Source organism: Lathamus discolor, chromosome 2, assembly GCF_037157495.1.
Source record: "Lathamus discolor isolate bLatDis1 chromosome 2, bLatDis1.hap1, whole genome shotgun sequence".
NCBI classification, from domain to species: domain Eukaryota; kingdom Metazoa; phylum Chordata; class Aves; order Psittaciformes; family Psittacidae; genus Lathamus; species Lathamus discolor.
The window spans coordinates 119,247,068-119,268,731 of NC_088885.1; the positions used below are offsets into that span (position 1 = coordinate 119,247,068).

The 21,664-nt window shown below is 40.3% G+C and overlaps 1 protein-coding gene across 4 annotated transcripts in view; it reads right to left on the reverse strand.

Annotated features, from left to right (window-relative positions):
* RB1CC1 (RB1 inducible coiled-coil 1) overlaps positions 1–5,246 on the reverse strand; it is a 76,468-nt gene extending 71,222 nt beyond the window's left edge. The window contains exon 1 of one of the 4 annotated variants that reach the window (XM_065668255.1): positions 5,177–5,246. The gene's annotated coding sequence lies outside the window, so the exon portion shown is untranslated. Of the gene's footprint in view, positions 1–4,594; positions 4,849–5,176 lie in introns of those variants that run through there. The other 3 variants (XM_065668254.1, XM_065668253.1, XM_065668256.1) reach the window with 3 other exon arrangements.
* Positions 5,247–21,664: the final 16,418 nt, after the last annotated feature.

Below are 21,664 nucleotides of genomic sequence, written 5' to 3' on the forward strand. Positions count from 1 at the left end.
ATTTGAGACAAACCACTGACATTTAGAGTCCCTGCAATACCAGGAAACCACCAGAATTCAAATTATAAAGAGTAAAAATTGCTGCAGCCATATCTACAATATGCATAATACACAAAAGAGCATATTTTACAGAATTTAGAATTAATATAGGTAAGTCAGGTACAAAAGAGAACCTAACCACTAAATCAAAATAAAATTTGGGAGCAGCTACCTCAAATGTTCAGAAACCAGATCTCAGCAAAGTGCCATTTATATTTCAGCTTTATAAAGAGTGGCCCAATTTTTTAATCCATGATAGAAGTAAACTTTTTTTTTATTTTTCAATGAAGCTTTCTAAAATACACATTCTTTTCAATCTGTTCAAACATCCTGGCCTTTCAAACACATCTTCAAGAATAATGGAGATTGATATACTGTGTTTCTATCTATACAGACACTAGTTTCACCTAATCCCTCCAAATAAGAATAACAGCAACTGAAATACTGAAGATGCTATTCCACCACCATCACAACTTTCCTACTCTCTTAAACAAACAAAAAATACTGTTTCAAAAGTAAGTCTTAGTAAGTAAGAAAACATGAGCTACTAGCTCATAACAAGAAAATACAAGTATGTTCTGAAGTCAGGGACCCATTAGAACATTCCTTTAGCAGAGCTGCTTTCAAATATTCACATATCAGTCTTCTTATTGGACCTATGGCATTACACAGCAAAACTGATGCATGACATTTGGAACCCAATCAGTCAACAAAACACTTTCACATTTTACTGTCAATCAACAGGTAATCAACCCAGTCAGAGAGAAATTCATATAACACTTAAATAATTATACACAGAAAGCAGCTACCACAATCTAGAGAAGGTGATTTTCTAGATGCACAAACTACTAGAGATTTACATATAGAGCATCATAATCATTTCACCTTGATGCGATAAAGACCCAGCTGCAAAATCTGTTCACAGAAGAAACTGTCAACATCTTGGACACACATAAAAAGCTACATTCAGCTGTTGTTTGAACTGGCAGTTTGAGCTCAGAACCCTACTAGAACCATGGACTGTAACCTGAACAACAAAAGAAAAATACACACCTGGAGATGGACAGAATACAAGCCAGAACTACCCAGACATCCAGGTGGTTCTCTTCAGCAGCCGTATCTCCATGAGCCCTATCTCCATCTCTGAAAATTTTGTATCAATAAACATGTTTTGATATTTCCATCACGAAATGACAATTGAGGTATAATTTATTAGTAACAAGTTAGTTATACTCAAATCCCATTAGAAAACACATCGTCAAAGAATACCCACTCCCAACCCTGCTTACAAATGGGGATAGAAAGAGCTGATGATACATAGCTATGATGTCTTCCAACTCAAAAACTAAAAACTAAATTAAAAGTGGATTTACAATATGAATTAACTCATAAATAGACAAGTGACTTCTGCAATAACCACAGAACACTAATAGCTCACAAAAATCACTGTTAGCAATTCCTCTATCAATTTAATTAATTGATTAAATTAATTTAAATGATTAAATTAAATTGATCATGCTGTAGGCTTTTACAACAAAGAATTCATAGAACTTGTACACTGAAGTCATGGCTCTGATAAATCAGCTACAAAACAGACACTTTGTAATTCTAGCAATTAGATTAGTAATTTACAGGTTAGTGGTACTTTTTTTGCCTGCTTGGTGTCAGTGCATTCTATCAGGTGCTGCAGTATAATACAGCATTAATATGTAAGTTGGCATCTTGTGATGAAGATGTTTGCTACTCAATAACACCAATTATCAACTTTGCATCAGAATGCTATTAGTAGGGTATTAAGAATTCCTCATACCCCTTTGCTCCCACCCCCCCAAAACTCCTAATATAATGTCATTGAACTGTGGACCAAAATCAGGAGCACAACTTTCTTGAGCAATACACAGGAGGAGACACATGACTGCTTGAACACTGTCCAAATGACTGAAGTAGCTCTGGTGACAGTCGGGTAAGCATGCTGTAGTTTTTGAGCTGCTTCACTTCATAGCAAGCGAACAAACCCAACCTGTGCAAGAAAAGTCTCAGTAACCTCACATCACTCTGAGCCTGTCTTCCACTGAAACTAACTGCGAGCTTAAAACTAAATAAAGCCTTAAGATGACACTGATAACAACTTAACCAACAGGATAACATATAGAAAAATTATTTCAAGCGATTCCACTGTAACTGCCACTCTTTTATCACAAGGAACATATCAACATGTGCTCCTCCTATCCCCCCCACATACACTCACCCCTTACTTAACCAGAACAACTGAAATTCTAAGAAATGTACTGACAGTTTATAAATTACATTTTTCACCTTAATTTTTGCAAGACCATGTAGCTATGTTGTTCAGACAACATGCAGGGACAATGTTTTATATATATGCCTCAAAAGACCTCACAAAAGACCTTCAGAGTGCAAGCCTTCTGCACACACTTCTAATTATAAATATGGTAACATGACATGGGGAGAGAGCCAACCCCTTGAATATGATGTCAAAAGACTACTAACCCAAATCTGTGCTAAGAAGGCTAGATCAATACAATAGAGCATAAGATAGATTTGCCTTTTTTATTTTTAATCTACAAAACATACAGCTACTTGTACAAAGTGTACAACAATATATTTCCAGTGCGCAATTAGGTCTATCTTACACTAATCCATTATCCCAAAAGATCCCTTTAGTATTTCCAGCTCTATAGCTGGCACAGCTGAAGTCCCTTCCCTCACATTCTTCAGCAAGTTGCTCCCTTTACTACTCCCAACATAACAAAATAAAACCATTTTGAGTTCCAGACAGCATTTCGAATAACTAGAACATATCCTCTGCACTCTTTCATCTAAACTAAACTTAATGATGTTTAAACATATAATTTCTTTCCTGTTAGTATTTGCTTCTTAGCACTAAAGTTTATGTTAGAACGTTAGATAACAGTGAAGTCCTTCCTTCATGTGTTTCATCATCTGAAAACTTCTCAAGGTACTACATATTAAACATTCTTAAAAGTCCACAACTTAAATACACCATATTAGCACACAAGTTTTCTTTACTGTTATGAATCATACAATGTTCAGGGCTGGAAATCACCTTAAGATCATCTAGCTCCAACCCTCCTGCCATAGACAAGGATGCTTCACATTAACGCAGGTTGCTCAAAGCCTCATCCAACCTGGCCCTGAACACTTGCAGAGCCAGGGCATCCACAACTTCCTTGGGCACCCTGTTTCAATGCCTAACTACCCTCACGGTAAATAACTTCTTTCTCATATCTAACTTAAACTTCCCCTGTTTAAGTTTAAACCCATTACCTCTTGTCCTATCACTACAGTCCCTGATGAAGAGTCCCTCCTCAGCATTCTTGTAGGCCCCCTTCAGATACTGGAAGGCTGGAGTACTGTATAAATCAAGTATTTACAGCGCTTAGTATTCCTCACAGTACTTCCCAGCAGTATGAATCTGAACTGTAAGAAGCGTATTTTTCCATTCTCATTCTCCCTATAGCACCACTGAGGTATCTTTTGCCAAGTAGCGAACCAAACACTTTCAGAAGTGTAATTTCTTCCATAAATTACAGAATGAACTATTGCATGAACTATTTCTAATGCACATTTATGTGAGTGGCAAAAAAAATAAAACAATAATCCTCAAGCTTCTCATTCTCTCCCATAAACAAATAAAGATGACTACTTTAAATATGAAGGGTGGGGAATGGTTCATGGCCAGAACATACTACTTTATTACCTCGGACAAAAACCAAATGATACAATAAGAAAAAGCTATGACTGTAAGAAGACTAACGTTTCTGGGTTGGTTCCCAGTATGTCAGGTTGAGGCAATCACTTTTTTTTTACCTCTAGATGAAGTTAAGTAATAAACATAAGTTCTGAAAATATCTGTTCATTAATTTTTCCCAGCATTCATATTAGCATTCCTACCCCCATATCACTGTCGGCCAGAACTCTGGAGGGGCTGGGGAGGAGAGCCCTGATCAACAAAACAACCTTTAAGTCCACTAGAAAGCAACGATGAGAAACCGACGGGAAAACTCCACACACCACATATGTTTCTTCGGGAGCAGGAACAAGTAAACAACCAAGGGAAAGGCAGAACAATGTTTGTAAACACAACGCTTCTGCACGGCGCCCGTCTGACCGCTACCGACGGCGAGCACGGAGGCGCTGCCAGGCTGAGTCATTCCTTGTAGTAACTTCACAGCGAATCCCTCGCCCTGGCACCGGAACCCTGGGCAGGGACGGCGCACCCCGGCCTCCCTCAGTCACCGCCGGCTGCGCGGGGGTCACCCCGCCACCCCGGGACGAGAGCCAGCAGCGAGATCCCCGTCCTGCCCCCAACACACCCCCCCCATATGCCTCCCAACTCTTCGTCGCCCGCCCCACGGGTGCAGCCCAACGTTCAGAGCCGGGACCACCGCCCCTCGCCAAAGCCACCCTCCCGGTAAGGGAACCCCTCCGGCGGCGGCCCCCGCGGTTGGGAGGGACAGAGGCCACGAACAGGACAGCGGGGGGAGCCCGCCCGTCCCCCGGCGGCACTCACCCCAGGGTCCCGCCGCAGCGCCGTGCATCCAGCCTCGGCGGCGCGCCCCCGGTCCCTCCCCACCCCCCCGCGCGGCCGGGCCCGGCGGCTTCGCGGCGGCACGCACCGCCTCAGCGGTCACCGCGCCCTGGCTCGGCGAGGCGGCGGGCGGGCAGGGCAGGCGGCGAGGGGCCGGCGGGGCGGGCTGGGGAGCGCAGGGCCGGGGAACGCTGGCGCAGCCGCCGCCGCCACCGATGTTTGTTATTGTCGTCAGCCGCTTCCGGCGCGGGTGCATGCCGGGAGAGGGCGGCCCGGAGGAGGAACCGCGGGCGGAAGCGGCGCGCGGGCCTGGGGGAGGCGGAAGTTGCGCCCTCGCGCTTACCCGAGGAGACCCTGGGGACCGTTGAAGCGCGTTCGTGACGGGCGGCCGCTAACCGGTATAGGCCGAGGGGGGTCCGGCCCCAGGCGTCCGCGGCTCGCGTTTGTGGGCCGCAAGGCCTCACCCCAGCCCGGGTGAGGAGGCGGGCAGGAGCCCTCCTCGGCACCGAAAAAACGCTAAATTCAGCCGCTAGCCCCAGGCACGGTGGCTTCGTGTGTACTCACCGCCACGGCAGGGTCCTCTCGCTGCCTCTGTACAAGGGTCGCGGAAAGGATAGGCCCCAGTGGGGCCTCAGAGCTTTAGGCACAAAGAAGCAGCAGCTGTAGGGTAGGAACCGGCCTCTCGTTCCTGTGCCGAAAAAATGAAAGTGACCCTCACACATGTCACTTGAAGGTTTCTCTTTCATTACAGGTTTCGTTACAGTTAGCCTGCTGAACTTTTGTTTGAGATGAGGATATATCCGCATAAAGCACAGAAGAGCAGATTGGACGGGGGTGGGAGGAAGCAGCTTCTCTCACTGAGAACTTCAGATGGGGGGCCACAACGCTGGAGTTAGGGACACCTTCCAGCAGAGATCCCTTGAGTATAGCTTACAGCTGGGTTATACATTCTCTGTTGCTTCACAGTGACCTCTCCTTCCATAACACATACCCAGGGTAGCAGGTCATGAAATATAACAAATTCAAAGCACAATATTGTGGCCACAATATGAAGCAAGCGTGTAAGAAGAGAAATGCAAAAGAGTGCAATCATCTCATTTTCAGCCTGCAGGGACAGATGCATTCAGTAAAACAGCTAGATGCATTATATAAGACATTTTCTTCTCCTCACCTAAAGTTTCCTCTCAGGCCTGTTTAAACCTCGTGTGCACAGCCCTTTAGCTAATGTTTTTTACTTCTAGTTCCATCAGCTTGTAAACCTACCACTTCTCACAAGCTCAAATAGGTTTTCACATTAAGGTCTTGGTAGCTACTTCTGCCTGCTTGTCATGTTAAAGGCAACGTTGGTTGGTCACAGCCTGTCCAGACAGGTATTCTTGGGAAACACTGCTTCTGTGGGCTTTGGAGAGAAAATACGGCGCTGCTACCTCCAGTTGCCACCTTGTGGCATCTGATAAATAAGTGCTCTCCAACTTTGCAACTTGTTGGAAGACATGTACTAATTACCCACATTCTGAAAGATATCCTTGGCACTTACAACTGCAACAGTGAATGGAGCTGAGCACACATTAGTATTCAGTTGAACAGACGTAATGGGAAATACAGCACGTTTCTAACAAAGCAGTTCATGGCAGCTTTGTATAATACAACAGTGATTATGTCAAAGATTAGCGTTTTAGTTCTACAGATGCCAACTTCTACCTTTCGTGTCTCCTAAAATAGTCTCCTTTATAAATTTGTTGAATGGGATGGACTAATCATTAGTGTGAAGCAAATGACATCCAGCTGGAACTTCACAAAGCAAGTGTCATACATACTATAAACAGGAAGGTAAGCCAAGGGTAAAAAAACAACTTTGAGGTTTAGTAAGCCTGAAGAAGCATTGGTAAGCCTTACTAAACTTGTCTAAAGAACATACTACCAAGAGTGACCTCTTATAGTTTGAGGAGCTGAGACGTCAGCAAGAGAAGAAGCAGCAGGTATTCCAACACTGAAGCTGCATCACCAACAGGGTTTGTAGTTTTCAAGCAAAGCACCTCTGCCACTCAAGCTCTCAGCAGTTGCATAAAATGAGGCTCCAGGCACTTGGGCACTGTTCAGTTTTTTACAGCACGTGTTGGACAGCTGTTGATTTGAGAGACAGCTCAGGCAGGACTGAAGCAGGAACTGGGGAGTAGGCAAAGTGCTGCTAGCAAAGCAGGTTGGTCTGGCTTGTTCTTGCAACATTTCATTATGTTGCTTCCTCTCAAAGGGATCCAGAGCCACTTCATGCCAAGCAACTAATTACAGGTTTTTTTCATGAGCCTGTCTGAACAAAAACAAAAATTTAACACTATGTCTAGCACTTCTATCCTGAAAAAGCAGTGTTTTAGGAAGATTATTTTGCTCCAGGATATAAGAAAAGAAAGCATTAAATCAGGGTTGCTGATAATTCTACCCATTTTCAAAGTACTGTACCAAATTTAGGTTGTTATTCTTTCAACATACTGTTTAGGATTCACCTTTATATTTTTTCACATCCTGTAAAATAGAGAAGAATGTAGAAGTTTTTCACTGTGTGCTTTTAGGTTTGGGTGCTAAATTTGGTATGCCAAAGGATGTGTCTCAAACTACATGTTTATGCAGCTGTAGTCTGGGAGCAAAAAGAACATGTGGCTCTGCAAGGGAAGGCAAGCAAGGAGCCAAGGCTGGCAGCAAGGCAGGAAGGGGCACTGTCATTAACAAGGGGAACAGTCCCACACTTACCAGAGCAAGGTCTAGTGACAAGCAGCTGGTTCACCCACCAGTTCAGTGAGTGGTAGACAAGTCAGTGGTGAGAAGGCAGATCTGGGGTAGAGCCAGCACGATGCAGCAGGATCAGTGGGGTCATAGCTGCAGCCTAGTTCAAGGAAGAGCCAAAGCCGAGGGCTGAAGCTTGAATGAATCTCCTGAGGAGAGGGGAAGCAGATCCCACCCAGCAGTCTGGCAGCAGCCTGACCAGGTCCCACAGCCACACTGAGTGACAGATGCCCTCAAGCAAGGGCAGAAGGAGTCAGAAAGCCTGTTAGTGCTCCCAAGGCTGTGACAGCTGCTAGGACTGACAACAGAGTTATATGCAAAGTCAACACACAGTGTAGATGCAGAACCCAGCATGAAATAATCGGGTAAACCTACTTATGTTGAAAATTAGTATCTCATTATAGTCAATCTCATAATTGATTTATCTGTCATGAGTATTTGTTCCCCAAGTTACTGTCAAATTATATCCAACCTAACACGTGTATATGGTAGTCCATTCTACCTCAACTGTTGTGTTCATGACCCCTTTTAGCTTATGAAATGACCCTGCTTCTTTTAATTTGAATATACATTTCTTTATAGATTTTGTGTATAAATTGGATGCTGTAAATGTGTTTTCTAATAAAAAATTTCAATAGTAAAAATTATTAAAACATGGAAGCATGGTTGATCAGCTACTATAAACTGGAGGGAGAGGGATGGGTTCTTGAAGTCAAGAATACTTTTTGAGAGAGAATGATTTAGAGAAAAAAAAGCAAAACAAAACAAATTCTTGTGTTCATTCTATTCCAAAAGAAAATTAGGAGGTGGGAGTTAGTCTATCTTTCGAAAACTAATAGGACAAGACTGTGAAAACTCCTGTTTTATTTATGATGTGGTTTAAGAAAAACATGAAGTGAGAATTTAAGCTTTCAAGGGTCACAGACGCTAATTATCATCTTACTATTACCTCAACTGGGCATTTTCACTGTCAGCTGTTTACTACATTATGTAATTCTCTCTGGAGACATCTGTTCACATGTGGTTCCTTAACACCTCTTTAAGTTTTCTCCATGGCACCAAATAAGCTAAACCTCTTGAGTTCTGCTCTTAAGAGTTTATTCCCATAGTTTGTCTCTAATACTCTAATATATCTAGCACCCCTCTGATAACATCAGAAAAGTTATTTCAGTATCAAACTGCACAACTGTAATCTGCCATGCTGGTAGTAGACCAATACCATCAGTATTTATTTAGTTCCAAATGTACTTGAAAAACCACATCTTCCTATTTTCGCTAGCTCTACTTACCATAAATTCTGTCTTTGTATTTCTGCTTCCCTTACACTTGCTATATTCATCAACTTCCTTTTTATTTTCTTTTTTTAATTAAATGTTGGAAACAGTTGCATTCACTTCCCTGCTAACCCAGGCTGATGTTGCAAACCCAAGTTCCTTTCTTCCCCATGGATGTTTTGTGGTATCTTGTAATCTTGAGCAAGTACTCATTTTCAAGTTAAGTTTTCTTGGAATAAGACAATTTAATCTTTTTCTAAAAATAGTAATCTACTACTGTTCTGAACTAGAATATACAAGGTAAACACCAGTCTCCAGCAACACACGTTTTCCTGCATGTTAGGGAGAGATAAATACTTCAAAAACAGATTATCTTTTAATGTAGCCTGGTAGTCCATAGCAAACACCTCATCTCTTGCTTCTTTTCCAGAGCACTGACTGGGCCATAAGCTCTCAGTAATTTGTTTCTGAATGGTCAGTGACTCAGGAGCAGCTGATGCCATTTTTGAAAGCACGCCACTCCCTCTGACCCCTTTATGCATCATTCCTAACAAGTGATTTTAACACCGTGTGGCTTCCCAATATGTTTCTGTAATTCTGACTACTCAGGTTTTGAATTCATAAGTGATTTTTCCAGCTTATTGCCAGAGCTTCTTGCAGGGAGGGGTTAGTTATCTTCAATTGAACATCTAGATCATGAGATCAGCTCTTGGTCCTGGGCAGAAATATGCAAAGGATATTTAAACCTCAGATAGAAGAGTCAGAATGGACATAACCTCAGAAGTGGTTAATGACAGAAGTTCTCAAGAGAAAACAGGCAGCCTATATAACCCTATAAAAAATCCCATGTTGTGCATTTTGATTTAAGAGATCCCATTTGTCTAATGCAGTAACTGGACCTTCCCATGCTGCCACCTCTCCACAATGCACAGGCAGTGCTAAACACGACAAGGCCAGACAAATAATACACTGAAAGACTACATGCGACAACACTTACATTTATAGAAAGGTATTGCGGTATTAGCATTACTGAATATTTAATGTTACTGAGAAAAGAGTTCCCATTTTTTACTGTGTAGCAGCTTTGTGTTCTTACATTAAAGCATGTAAGTCAGATTCATAGAATCACAGAATGGTTTGGGTTGGAAAGGACCTTAAAGATCATCCAGTTCCAACTCCTCTGCCACAGGCAGGGACACATTCCACTAGACCAGTTGTTCAAAGCCCCATCCAACCTCTCCTTGAACACTGCCAGAGATGGCGCAACCTGTTCCAGTGCCTCAAAATTGTCACGATAAAGAATTTCTTCCTAATATCTAATCTAAATCTACCATCTTTCCATGTAAATCCATTCCCCCCTACATGCCTTTGTAAAAAGTCCCACTCCAGCTTTCTTGTAGGCTATCTTTAGGTACTGGAAGGCACCTACAGGGTCTCTGTAAAGCCTTCTCCAGGCTGAGCAAGCCCAGCTCTCTCAGGCTGTCTCCACAGGAGAGGTGCTCCAGCCCTCTGATCATCTTCATGGCCCTCCTCTGTACTTGCTTCAGCAGGTCCACATCCCTCTTGTGGGGCCTAGAGCTGAGTTCAGTACTCCAAGTGGGGTCCCACAAGAGCAGAATAGAAGAGGAGAATCACCTCCTTCAGCCTGCTGGTCATGCTTCTTTAGATGCAGCCCAACATATGTTTGACTTTTTGGTCTGTGTGCACACACTGCTGGGATATGTTGAACTTCACATCAATGAACATCCCCAAGTCCTTCTCTTCAGGGCTGCTATGAATCCCTTCATCCTGCAGCCTGTATTTGTGCTTGGGATTGCTCCTACTCACATGCACAGCATTGCACTTAACCTTGTTGAATTTGATGAGGTTTGCACTGGCCCACCTCTCGAGCCTGTTGAGGTCATTCTGGATGGCATCCCTTCTCTCCAGCATGTCAACCACACCACACAGCTTGGTGTCATCATCAAATTTGCTGAGGGTGCACTCAATCCCACTGTCTGTGTTGCCAACAAAGATGTTAAAACAGCATCAGTCCCAGTAGTGAACCCTGAGGAACACCACTTGTCCCTGATTGCTACTTGGACATCAAGCCATTGGTCACAACTCTCTGACTGCAGCCACCCAGCCAATTCCTCATCCACCAGGCCGTCCATCTGTCAAATCCATACCTCTCCAGTTTATAAACAAGGGTACTATGTGATATAGTGTACAATGCATTGCATAGGTACAGGTAGATGACGTCAGTCGCTCTTCCCTTAGTCCAGTGCCACAGCCCCATCATGGAAGGCCACCAAGTTTGTCAGACCCGATTTGACCTGAGTGAAGCCATGATGGCTGTTACCTTGTTTCTTACATGCCTCAGCATAGTTTCCACGAAGATCTGCTCCATGATCTTGCCAGACATAGAGGTGAGACTGACTGGCCTGTAGTTCCCTGGGTCTTCCTTTTTTCCCTTTTTAAAATGGGGGTTATGTTTCCCCTTTTCCAGTCAGTGGGAACTACATCAGACAGCCAAGACTTCTCAAAGGTGATGGATAGTGGCTTAGCCACTACATCTGCTAGTTTCCTCAGGACCCGCAGATATATCTCATACGGTTCCATGGACTTGTGCACAGGTTCCCTAGATGATCTCAAACCTAGTCTTCTTCTACAGCAGGCCCTTCATTCTCCCAATCTCTGCCTTTGCATTCTGTGACTTGGGTGGTGTGGCTGGAGCACTTGCCAAGGAAGATAAAGGCAAAAAAAGTCATTGAGTACCTCAGCCTTCTCCATAGTCCTGGGTAGCTACATGTCCTGTTTCTTTATGGAGGGGGTCCACACTTCCCCCAGACTTCTTTTTATCACCTATTAAAGCTTGTCATGTGCCCTTGCCATCCCTGGCCAGATTTAGTTCTATCAGGGCTGTAGCTTTCCTAACCTGATCCCTGGCTGCTTGGACAATTTCTCTGTATTCCTCGCAGGCTACCCGTCCTTACTTCCACCCTCAGTAGGCTTCCTTTTTGTGTTTGGGTTTGTCCAGGAGCTGCCTGTTCATCCTTGCAGGCCTCCTTGTTCACATACACAGTCATAGTTTGAGTGTTAAGTCTAATTCCTAGTAACAATAAAATAAATTACATAAGCAGATACTTCAGTTGAAGGAGCTATACCGGGAATTAATTTGGCCTGCCTTGCTAGAAACTTGCTTTCTTTTTTTTTTTTTTTTTACAGTTACAGTACAGGATATACAGTCCCTATTTGAAGAATAACATTCTAAATATCTAATGGTCTTTCTGTTCACAGATGACATACCGTGATTCTTTAAAGATTTGCATCAGTCACTGTCCTGGTTCTGTAGCCATAAAACTTAGTTTATAAACCAAGGGGTGCAGGCGTACCTGTGAGGCTTCAGCTTCTCCCTTAGCCCTGCAGTGAACTTCGGCTCTCACTGTAAACCCTGGAATAACATAGGAAATCAGATGCAAATTGCTATTGTTCCAGAAATGGATTATGGGCATCTCCAGCTGAAACCACAGGCCACAAGCCAGCCAACAGCACAGCAACTGGCCTGAAAATGTACCTCATCAGGCACTCCACTGAGACATACTCAGACACTTCTACACTATGTCCACTCCTTCTATATTTAGATTTTAACATGCAGTCTGTTTTTTCAAAAGTGAGAAAAAATATGATTATATTCAGTCTAAGTCACTAATTTAGATATTTTGGGTTTTTAATATTTCATTAATAAGGACTAATTGCCTTTTTAAACAAGCATATAAATTCTCCTCTCAACACAAACAGGAAGTTCAAGATGCAGAACTTTTGCATCTTGAAAGGCAAGTTCATTTAAGATATTTTACTAATTATATTTAAATAAACTTCTAAGAGCCTTAAACCAAATACATTAAACCCACTTTATGCTTACATGAAGATGAATTGTTAAATGAAAATATCATCTATTAACATATTAACTTTTTCTCCTTTGTTCTAGTAACTCACAGCCCTTTTTGTTTCATTTTTATTCCTGAATGGAATAGAAACATAATCACTTTTTTTTTTTTCCCAGCTCCCAGAGTCTCAATTTAAAGAATTAGTCATTGACTTCAACTAACAGAATAAACTGAAATGAGGAACTGTTAGTTGAAGTGATGATTCTTTGCATCTCCAGAAGAAACTACACCTATGAAACATTATCAAGTACCTAGTTACATTATTTTAAAAGATTCTGTAGGAGTAGGATAATTTAAACTAGGTTTCAAATAATTTAAAAAGATAAAAATCTGAATATTCTGAGTGCACTTGCATTCATTATTCTTTCTTAGGAGCTTTTATATATTCATTGATGAGATCAGGCGTGGGTGCTGGTAGAATCCTCTCCCAGGGCTTTGCAGCTCTGGAATTTGCTCTGCAGTTGAGCTTTGCAATGCAGCAACACAGATGACTGCTGGTTTGATTGCATCATTTGTGTTTTCTATGCATTTTAAAAGCACATATAGATCGTTCAAATTGGTGTACACATGGAATTGCTTAGAGAAATGGAAATTTTAACAGACCGTTTTGAGGTTAAGAGTATCCAAACCTCTTAAATTAGTGTCTTTCTAAAATGCATTTAGTATATTTATACTCCAATGTATGAAGGACACCAAAAATAGAAACTAACACAGAAAAACGTCTGCTAATAACAAATTTCTCTCTTCTACTGAAACAAGCAAGTTAGAGATTATAAAAATCAATAAAAATCAATAAAAATCAATACCTCTGTAATTATTTGGGCACAGGAGAGAAACAAAAATATGTCTAATGCTCCCCCCTCAAACTGGGAAGAGAACTCTTTCCTTGAAGACTGGTTTAGGTTTTGCTTTTCTTTATTTTTTGCCAAATCAGATTTTTACCAAATCAGATTTGTGCATAAAGTTTTGTATTTTTCCTGATTTAACAGTGAAAAAATTACCTTTAGTAAGCAGTATGTGTGTTGTTTCCACAAATATGTAATCCCAGTCAATTAACTTTTACTGGTTTTGAATCCATTCTCACAGAACTTTTCTAGGCATCGTTAACTCTGTTCTTAACCCTTTAGTTGTGTTAACTGAATTGAGCTATTGGCATAATAAAAAAAAAGAAGGGTGATATAGGTATCATATTAAACCATAGATTAGTATTTTTTATCTACTTGCCCACTTTGAATATTGCCTTAACATAGTGCTCTTCCGGTCTTCCAAAGTTTCCCCAGTTTTCATGTTTTTATTAATACTAACTTCAGTGACCCAAGTTACCTGGACTTACTTAAATTTTGTGAGTGTCTAGTAACTTTCTTAATTAGCAGTAGATAATTTTCATGTCATTAACATTTTCAGCACTAAGTTATAGGCTCAGTATTTATTTCTAGTGCTTTGGAAACAAAAGAGCAACTGACCCCTGCATTGACTGGCTATGGACTTTAGCTTTTAAGTCTTTCATGTTTTGTAGCTTCCAGTTCACATTGCTCCTACCCATTTATCTTTTCCTCTGCTGTGTTACATAATACTGATTAGTTTTGTTCTTGGTGCTGTTGTTCAGTTTTGAACTATGTCTTATGTAACTAGTGAACCTGGATAGGCTCTTAGCAGTAGCTCTCTCTAGAATGCATAGTTGGGGCTTTTTGTCTGATTATTAGATCCTTTGAAAGAGTACTCAATTTTCATCCACATTTTTCTTTATATGTGTCTTCTCAGATCAAATTTGCTCATTAACATTACCTCTGGAAAATGAGGCAAAATGAATTGCTGAGTTTAGGTATGTCCCACAATCTGAACTAAATATACCTATTCTGTATGTGACAGAAAAAATATTGATGGTCACTAAACCATCAAAAATCCCAGCTGAAGAATTATTTTATCTAGATATATGTGCAGAAGAAATTGTTTTTACAGCTTTGTTATAAGAGGTTACTTTTGAAGGACAGAGCTGGAGAAATTGTGATAAAGAATTTTATTTAATATTTCTCCAAGCACTAACTCAACTTTGAAGTTTGCTTAGGAGGCAGAAGAAGAGAAACCACTGTCTGTCCCAAATGCTTCTTAAAATCTGAGCCTGCTTAAGCTTGGCTTTGCATTATTTTCTCCAGAGCCTTATAGAAATTCAAACATTTCCTTTAATTCAGAAATACTGCAGACTACCAGCTCAAAAAGCCTTTGTTTTCCACACACCATAAAGATCATTCTAGCATGAATTGGGGTGTTTGGTGATTTTACTGCAGATGGCCAATCTGAGAACTGACACACACTGCTAATGCTCCATATGGGATTTCAAAACATAGAAGTGGAGTGAATCTTGCTTTACACAGCTGTGTCCTTTATCAGTGACAGCACAGCTGAAATGTCATATAGCTCAGCCAAGGCTGGGAAACCAGCGAAGGGGAAATTCGCCATCAGCTAACCAACCAGATCTTGGTGTTGCTGCAGCCATTGAACTGGCAGTGCTGTAACCAGTTTAGGGCTAGCAGAATGAAACCTTTGACAAGAGGTTTTATGGTGACTTTCTCTCTAATTACAGGAGTACATATCTGAAAGCCTATGACAAAAATAATCTCAAATTGCAGATAAAGGTTGGCTAAAGTATTGCACAAGTGCACTCTGATAACATACCCAGATTGATACAGAAAGTACCAATAAGAGGCAGTTAAAGAAAATCAAAGAGCTAAATGGCACATGAAAGCTCTTAAAACTGTAAGGAATAGCTCAGCAGTGTGCTTAATGCTGTTAGGAAGAAAAAAAAAAAAAAAGAAAGAAAGAAAGGAAGAAATATTAAGAAGCAGAAAAGTGAGGAGCAAGTGAGAGCACGCCAGATCCGAAAGTGGAATTGCACACAGAAATAGTACTCTCTTCAGAGCCTGGAGACCAGAACAATCCCTGGAAAAACCTAGGAAGATAATTTTGTGATTTCAGTTCAGCTATGTCTGTGAAGTGCCCCTGAATCCTCAGGTAAGCCACACAAGGATTTCAGAGCAGATTTCATGTTCTCTTTTTAACCATCATCCTGTGGCAATTTGTCCATGAAGACAATTTTTCTCAAATTTCACTGAAGCTGTAGACTTTTTAATATATCTATTTAGTAGAAATAAATTGATCCCTCTTCTTAAAAAATTACACAGGAAATCTAAAAGCAAGGTCTGAGCTGTAAGAGTTAGGCCACTGATTCTGTCATGTTACCAAAGAGAAGTATTGTGTTTCCTCTCAAGCCTGAATGGCCAATTGACTTAGGTGCTCGTAGTGTCTTTTTTAAATCACATCTGTACATCTAAGCTTATTCTATTTGTGCACGTGGCTGACAAAACCAGCATGCCACAGGGACAAAGCTTCTGTACAGGACAGTAATAGCTTTATCCTTGCATGCAGGCCATCTTAGAAAGCAGGACTGCTCTATCCTTTCTCTACAAATGGTCCAAAGGATGCTTATCCAGCAATAGTATGAAACATAATGGCCTCTCATTTGCTCTTCTTGGGATTTAATTCACTTTTTCCTGCTCCCCTTGTCCTACCTGTCTGGGGCATATGAACTAGCCAGAGTGGCATCTCATCTGATACATAGCCCGTGTTCTTGAACCAGGTGCAGAGACTACAGAATGTTCCCTCCCCAGCCCCATATCTTCACAAAAGATGCTACCAGTCCAAACAGTATTTTTAGTAGCTTTTAAGGAAAACGGCAGAGGATTTCTGATGCTGTTAGCTTTAGTTAGTAGTCAGGTATTTTTTCTTCTTTAGAAGAGCTTTTTCTGCGTTATACTGTGTAGTTGAATGCAGTCTAGAATTACTGCGCTGTTTCGGGGAGCTGTGGTTTATCGATAGCAACACTATCTTGCAGTGCTTAAACCGCAACACTAGAGGTCATTGCTAGTCTTTACGTTTATAATCTGTATGAAAGCAAGTATTGGAGCTCTCAGTTTAATGATATATATTTTTTTTTTCTTATTTAATCGTACACAGTGTGGAGTATATCTGGAGCCCAAATTCACTCTTGACATATGGTTTAGCAGTTTTTACACTTCATTTTGTTGTTTTGGTTTGTTTTTTGTTTTTTGGGTTTTTTTTTTTTTTTTTTTAATAAAACTTGGTTTGGTTGTTGGTTTCGGGGGTTTTTTAGGAAATTTTTTAGAACTAGGACAGCAATCCCAGGACGTACAAGAGAATATATACTAACAACAAAACAGTATTCTAGCAACCTGCATTTCAGTCCTATGCAATTTCTTCCTTACTCTGATGGGTTCTTAATTATTTTCCCAATCTCTTTGATGTTTTTCATTAAAGGTCAGTAGCAGAAATTTCCACTGAATTCTGATGCAGAATCCTTGGTGAAGTTAGGAGGGTTTTCAGAAAGTTTATCTTTGTTCTGTTTCTTTTACAGTCCAGCGGTTGCTAAGTTGTCTGAAAGTCTTTCACTATATGCAAAAAGGCATATCCTTTAATATTTCTAATGCTCTAACAAACAGCAACTAGAAATATAGAGGTCCAATGTGGTATGACATCAAATATTTAAGTACTGGAGGTTGTGAGTGCTCCATCCCTGGCAGTGTTCAAGGCCAGGTTGGATGAAGCCTTGTGTTGGATGGTTTAGTGAGAGGTGTCCCTGTCCATGGCAGGGGGGTTGGAACTAGATGATCTTGAGGTCCTTTCCAACCCTAACCATTCTATGATTCTATGATTCTATGATTCTAAATATTTTACTAGATACTTATACTTCATAAAGGATTGAAATTGTGTAACTGCTTAATGGGTTCCAAGGTTATATTCCAGTTGAAAATTGCTGTGCTGAACAATCAAAGATAACCATAAAAAACATATTTTTGAAATTATTTTTTTGTTTTCTTATAACAACTTAGAATCAAAGCTCAAAGCTTTCTGGGCTTTGAGCGCACACTGCCGGCTCATGTTCATTTTCTCATGGACCAGCACCCCCAAGTCCTTCTCTGCAGGGCCGCTCTGAATCTCTTCTTTGCCCAGTCTGTAGCTGTGCCTGGGATTGCTCCGACCCAGGTGTAGGACCTTGCGCTTGGCATGGCTGAACTTCATAAGATTGGCACCAGCCCACCTTACAAGCGTGTCGAGGTCCCTCTGGATGGCATCCCTTCCCTCCAGGGTATCAACCGGACCACACAGCTTGGTGTCATCGGCAGACTTGCTGAGGGCGCACTCAATCCCACTGTCCTTGTCAGCAATGAAGATGTTAAACAAGACCGGTCCCAACACCGATCCCTGAGGGACACCACTTGTTACCAGTCTCCAGCCAGACATCAAGCCATTGACCACAACTCTTTGTGTGCAGCCATCCAGCCAGTTCTTTATCCACTGAGTGGTCCATCCATCAAATTGATACCTCTCCAATTTAGAGAGAAGGATGTCGTGTGGAACAGTGTCAAACGCTTTGCACAGGTCCAGGTAGATGACATCAACTGCTTTACCCTTGTACAGTAACTCTGGTATGTCCTTTTCTACTGAGTTCCAAAGATTTTCTTCAGCACACTTTAGTGCAAGGAAATTGTAGTTCAAATTTAAAGAATAAATTGTTTTCTTTACAGAAGTTGAGTTAAAATACTTTCAGAACTATGAGCTACCATTAATAAATAGCCCTTATGTAATTCTGGATTATCTAGTTTCACTATACTGCCTTTTACCCTTGGAATAACATTTACAAAGTAAACAGATAATGTACGTTTGGCAGCAATTTTACATTCAAGAACAGATATTAATGCCTGTGTTAACTTTGTAATTTTAAGAGTCTCATGCTATGGTTCCTTGAGGCTAATATCAGCAGGGCTAAATAGATTAACAATATCTCAGGTTACTGACTTTTAATTTTACTCTTGTTTTCTTTTGGGTATGCGAGCGCAGTCCCCGCTTTTCTCAGAATATCTTGTGCAGTATTTGAATGATGTGACATGAAAATTGAATTTGATCACGTGGCTGTGGCATGCTCATTTAAATAAATACAACAGTTTCATATAATCTGTCACTCTGAAAACTAATAAATATTTCCTTGAAAAGTTGATCAGATATTCGTAGTGCAGTACTTGCAATCAAAATTATAAGCATGGGTGTTTATGAGGAGTAAGGCTTAAACATAATAGCTATGGATGTCTCTGTTCTTCACTGTGCAAGCTGAAACTGTGTCACTGAAATACCTTACAAGTGCACAACTCAACCCTGTCATGTTTGGTTTTTTGTTATGTATGTACAGAAGAGGGACAGCTCATGGGAAAGTACGGAATATATTTAATGTGTGTTCTTTTGGCAATTTGAAGTTTTAGTTGTTTTTGTTGGGTTTTGTTTTTTTATAAACGCGTCCCAGTGTTTTTCTTCACTAGATATATTTACTTATTTCTTCTGTTCAGTTGTACTGAAATACTTTAAGTATACTTTCTTTTAGTTTATAAGTCGTGTACAGCCCTGACACAACTGGGAGCTGCAGTCCTTGTTCCTTCCAGTATCTTCTGTAATGGTGTTGGTTTTTAAAGCTCTGTATTTCCTCTCCATTTCATGTTTCCTTGCTGGACATGTGTGTTCAACTGCATAGACTTTTTCAAGGCTGGGTAACTATCTAGACACTGTCTTGTTAGATAATTATAGTAAGAAAACCTCAAATATCAGGAGTTACTGTCTGATGACAAGTTTTTGAATTAAGTTGGGAAAAGGAGTATTTCATTCTTCTCTGAATAAAAATTGCAGAAAGTTTTATAGACACTAGGTGACAGTGGAAGATAGTAATTGCAAACTGGATTTTGAAGTAGAACATAATTCAGTGAGGTTATGTGTTAAGATCATTGACAGAATTAACATTAACAATTAACATTAACAATGACATTAGTATGTTATTTCTGGAGTTAGATATTTTGTATGTAAAAGGGAATATTATTGATCTCAGTTTGGATTAATTTTCTTCTAGTATTAGTAATTATAATGTTAATGTCTCAATTTTCTTTATTTTCTCAGAAATTTATGGTGTGTTCAATTCAATGATAATAGAATTTCTGGTTTTCTGACACAGCTAAAAGCCAAACTTGCACAACAGAATGATGGTGCACTGCACTAGAAGGGCAGGACCCATACTCCACTTTCATTTCTTATTAGATTTGAGAGAAGAGGTTGAAATATATATATATATATATATACACACACATATATATGGATGGATTGGATAGTAAAGAAATATTCTTTTGATTTCTAATTATCATATCTTGATAAGACCAGAGACTTTTGCTTGTACACCATGGGTATTTCTGAAAATCACAGCTTCTGAGTAAAGTGAGCTTGTGCTTTGGCTCGCTGTCGTTTTAAAACTAAACGTCCATCTCTGAACAATGATCCAATATCAATCCCTGTCTACCCAGTCATTTCCAATTTCTCCTTTCCTGCATCCAGCTCACAGCCAGACTTAACAGAAGGATAAATGTAAAGTAAAACATATGATTTTGAATTCTTTATCTGAAGATCCTGAGGTCTAAAATAATGTTCCATTGTGTATGTAACAAAAGGAAATAAAATTTCACATTGCTGGCAGTCTCATCATTAAGGAATTTGAAAACAACTAAAATAGGTACTTTATCTATGAATTCACATGCAGCAAAGCTTTGAAGTCTGGAAAAGCATTAATCTGAATCATTCTTGCCTTAAGCCACTGCTATTCTTGCTATCAATCAACTATCAAAGTGTAATAATAGATGAGTAAAAGTACACTTTTTTATGACCACCTTTGGAAGGAGCAAAATAAAGACAGTAGTTAAAAATATGGCAGCATCAACAAACTGACAACAATATCTGTGTTTCAAAGGGAAAACAACATAGTAATAGGGCAGATATGAAAGAAATATGCTGTTCACAATAAAAATTGGAAAATTATATAAATACTCCAGCAGCCTGATCACAAAAGCTTTTCCTGGTCCCATATCAGAACACTTTATCTGAGAGGCAGATGATAGATTTAGCCTGTAAAAGGGAAACTAGAAATTCTGTTTCGTGTATTATTAATAATTGCTAGATTTACACAAAGATGTACTCCAACAACACTGAGATTTTTATGAAACATAGTCTAGAGCCAATGACAAACAGTAGAATTACCTTAGATTTCTTCAGTGAGTCTGAATCAAGAAAATATGAATGAAAGGATGCCCCTTTTTTAACATACCATGTTATTTAATTGTTTTGAGGATAGTGGAGCAGTAAATTTAGTACAGAAGATCAATGTGAGTTGTCTTGATAGTACCAAGATCTCTTTGTCTCTGACAAGAAGGTCCTACTGTATCAATCAAATCCCAAACAAATAATCACAAAGTGATGGGTGAATTGCTTTGTTACTGTCACAATCAGGTAAGGTTAATAGAAAACTGATACAAATTCTGATTTATAAATGCAACTAGAATTAAAACTGAAGAGAGGGATGATTTTCAGACAAAGAAAGTTTAAGGCAGAATGAAATCTGTCAAAACGAACCCATGTTCCCCCACATTCCTCTCTCTGAAATGGAAGTGAAACTAAATGAACATGGATTTGTTTTTCCAAGCCACACACTATTTTGGAATTCTATGAGGGGTCCTTAACAGAAACTGTTCAAGGGAGTGCCTAAAGTCTGTCTGTATTCAGAGATAACCTTGCACTAAGCTGTGGAAGGCAGTGGAGTTTATGCAGAAATTTGGGCCTGTTTAGGAGAAGGTTCATCCCTGCGACACTGGCAGCTGGACCTCCACACATACAAGAAGTAGGTGGTAGTTTGAGAAAAGCTCAGTCTCAAAATGTGGGCAGTAATAAGAAGAGCAGCTGCTCCACACTGCTTTAGGAACAGAGTTGCTACTGAATATCCATAGTAAACAGGCATTTTCTTTAATCTGTTTGTCAATCCTCCTTCCCCAGTTGCTTTCCTAGGACCCTAGAAGAATGTAACTCTTTTCAGTTTAGGACTCAGTTTTAGATTAAAGGTCTCAGCCTGAAGAATGCACATGTTGCAGGTGCATGTAATGGTGAAGCATCTAAGCCTGCTGTCATGGCAGCAATGATAG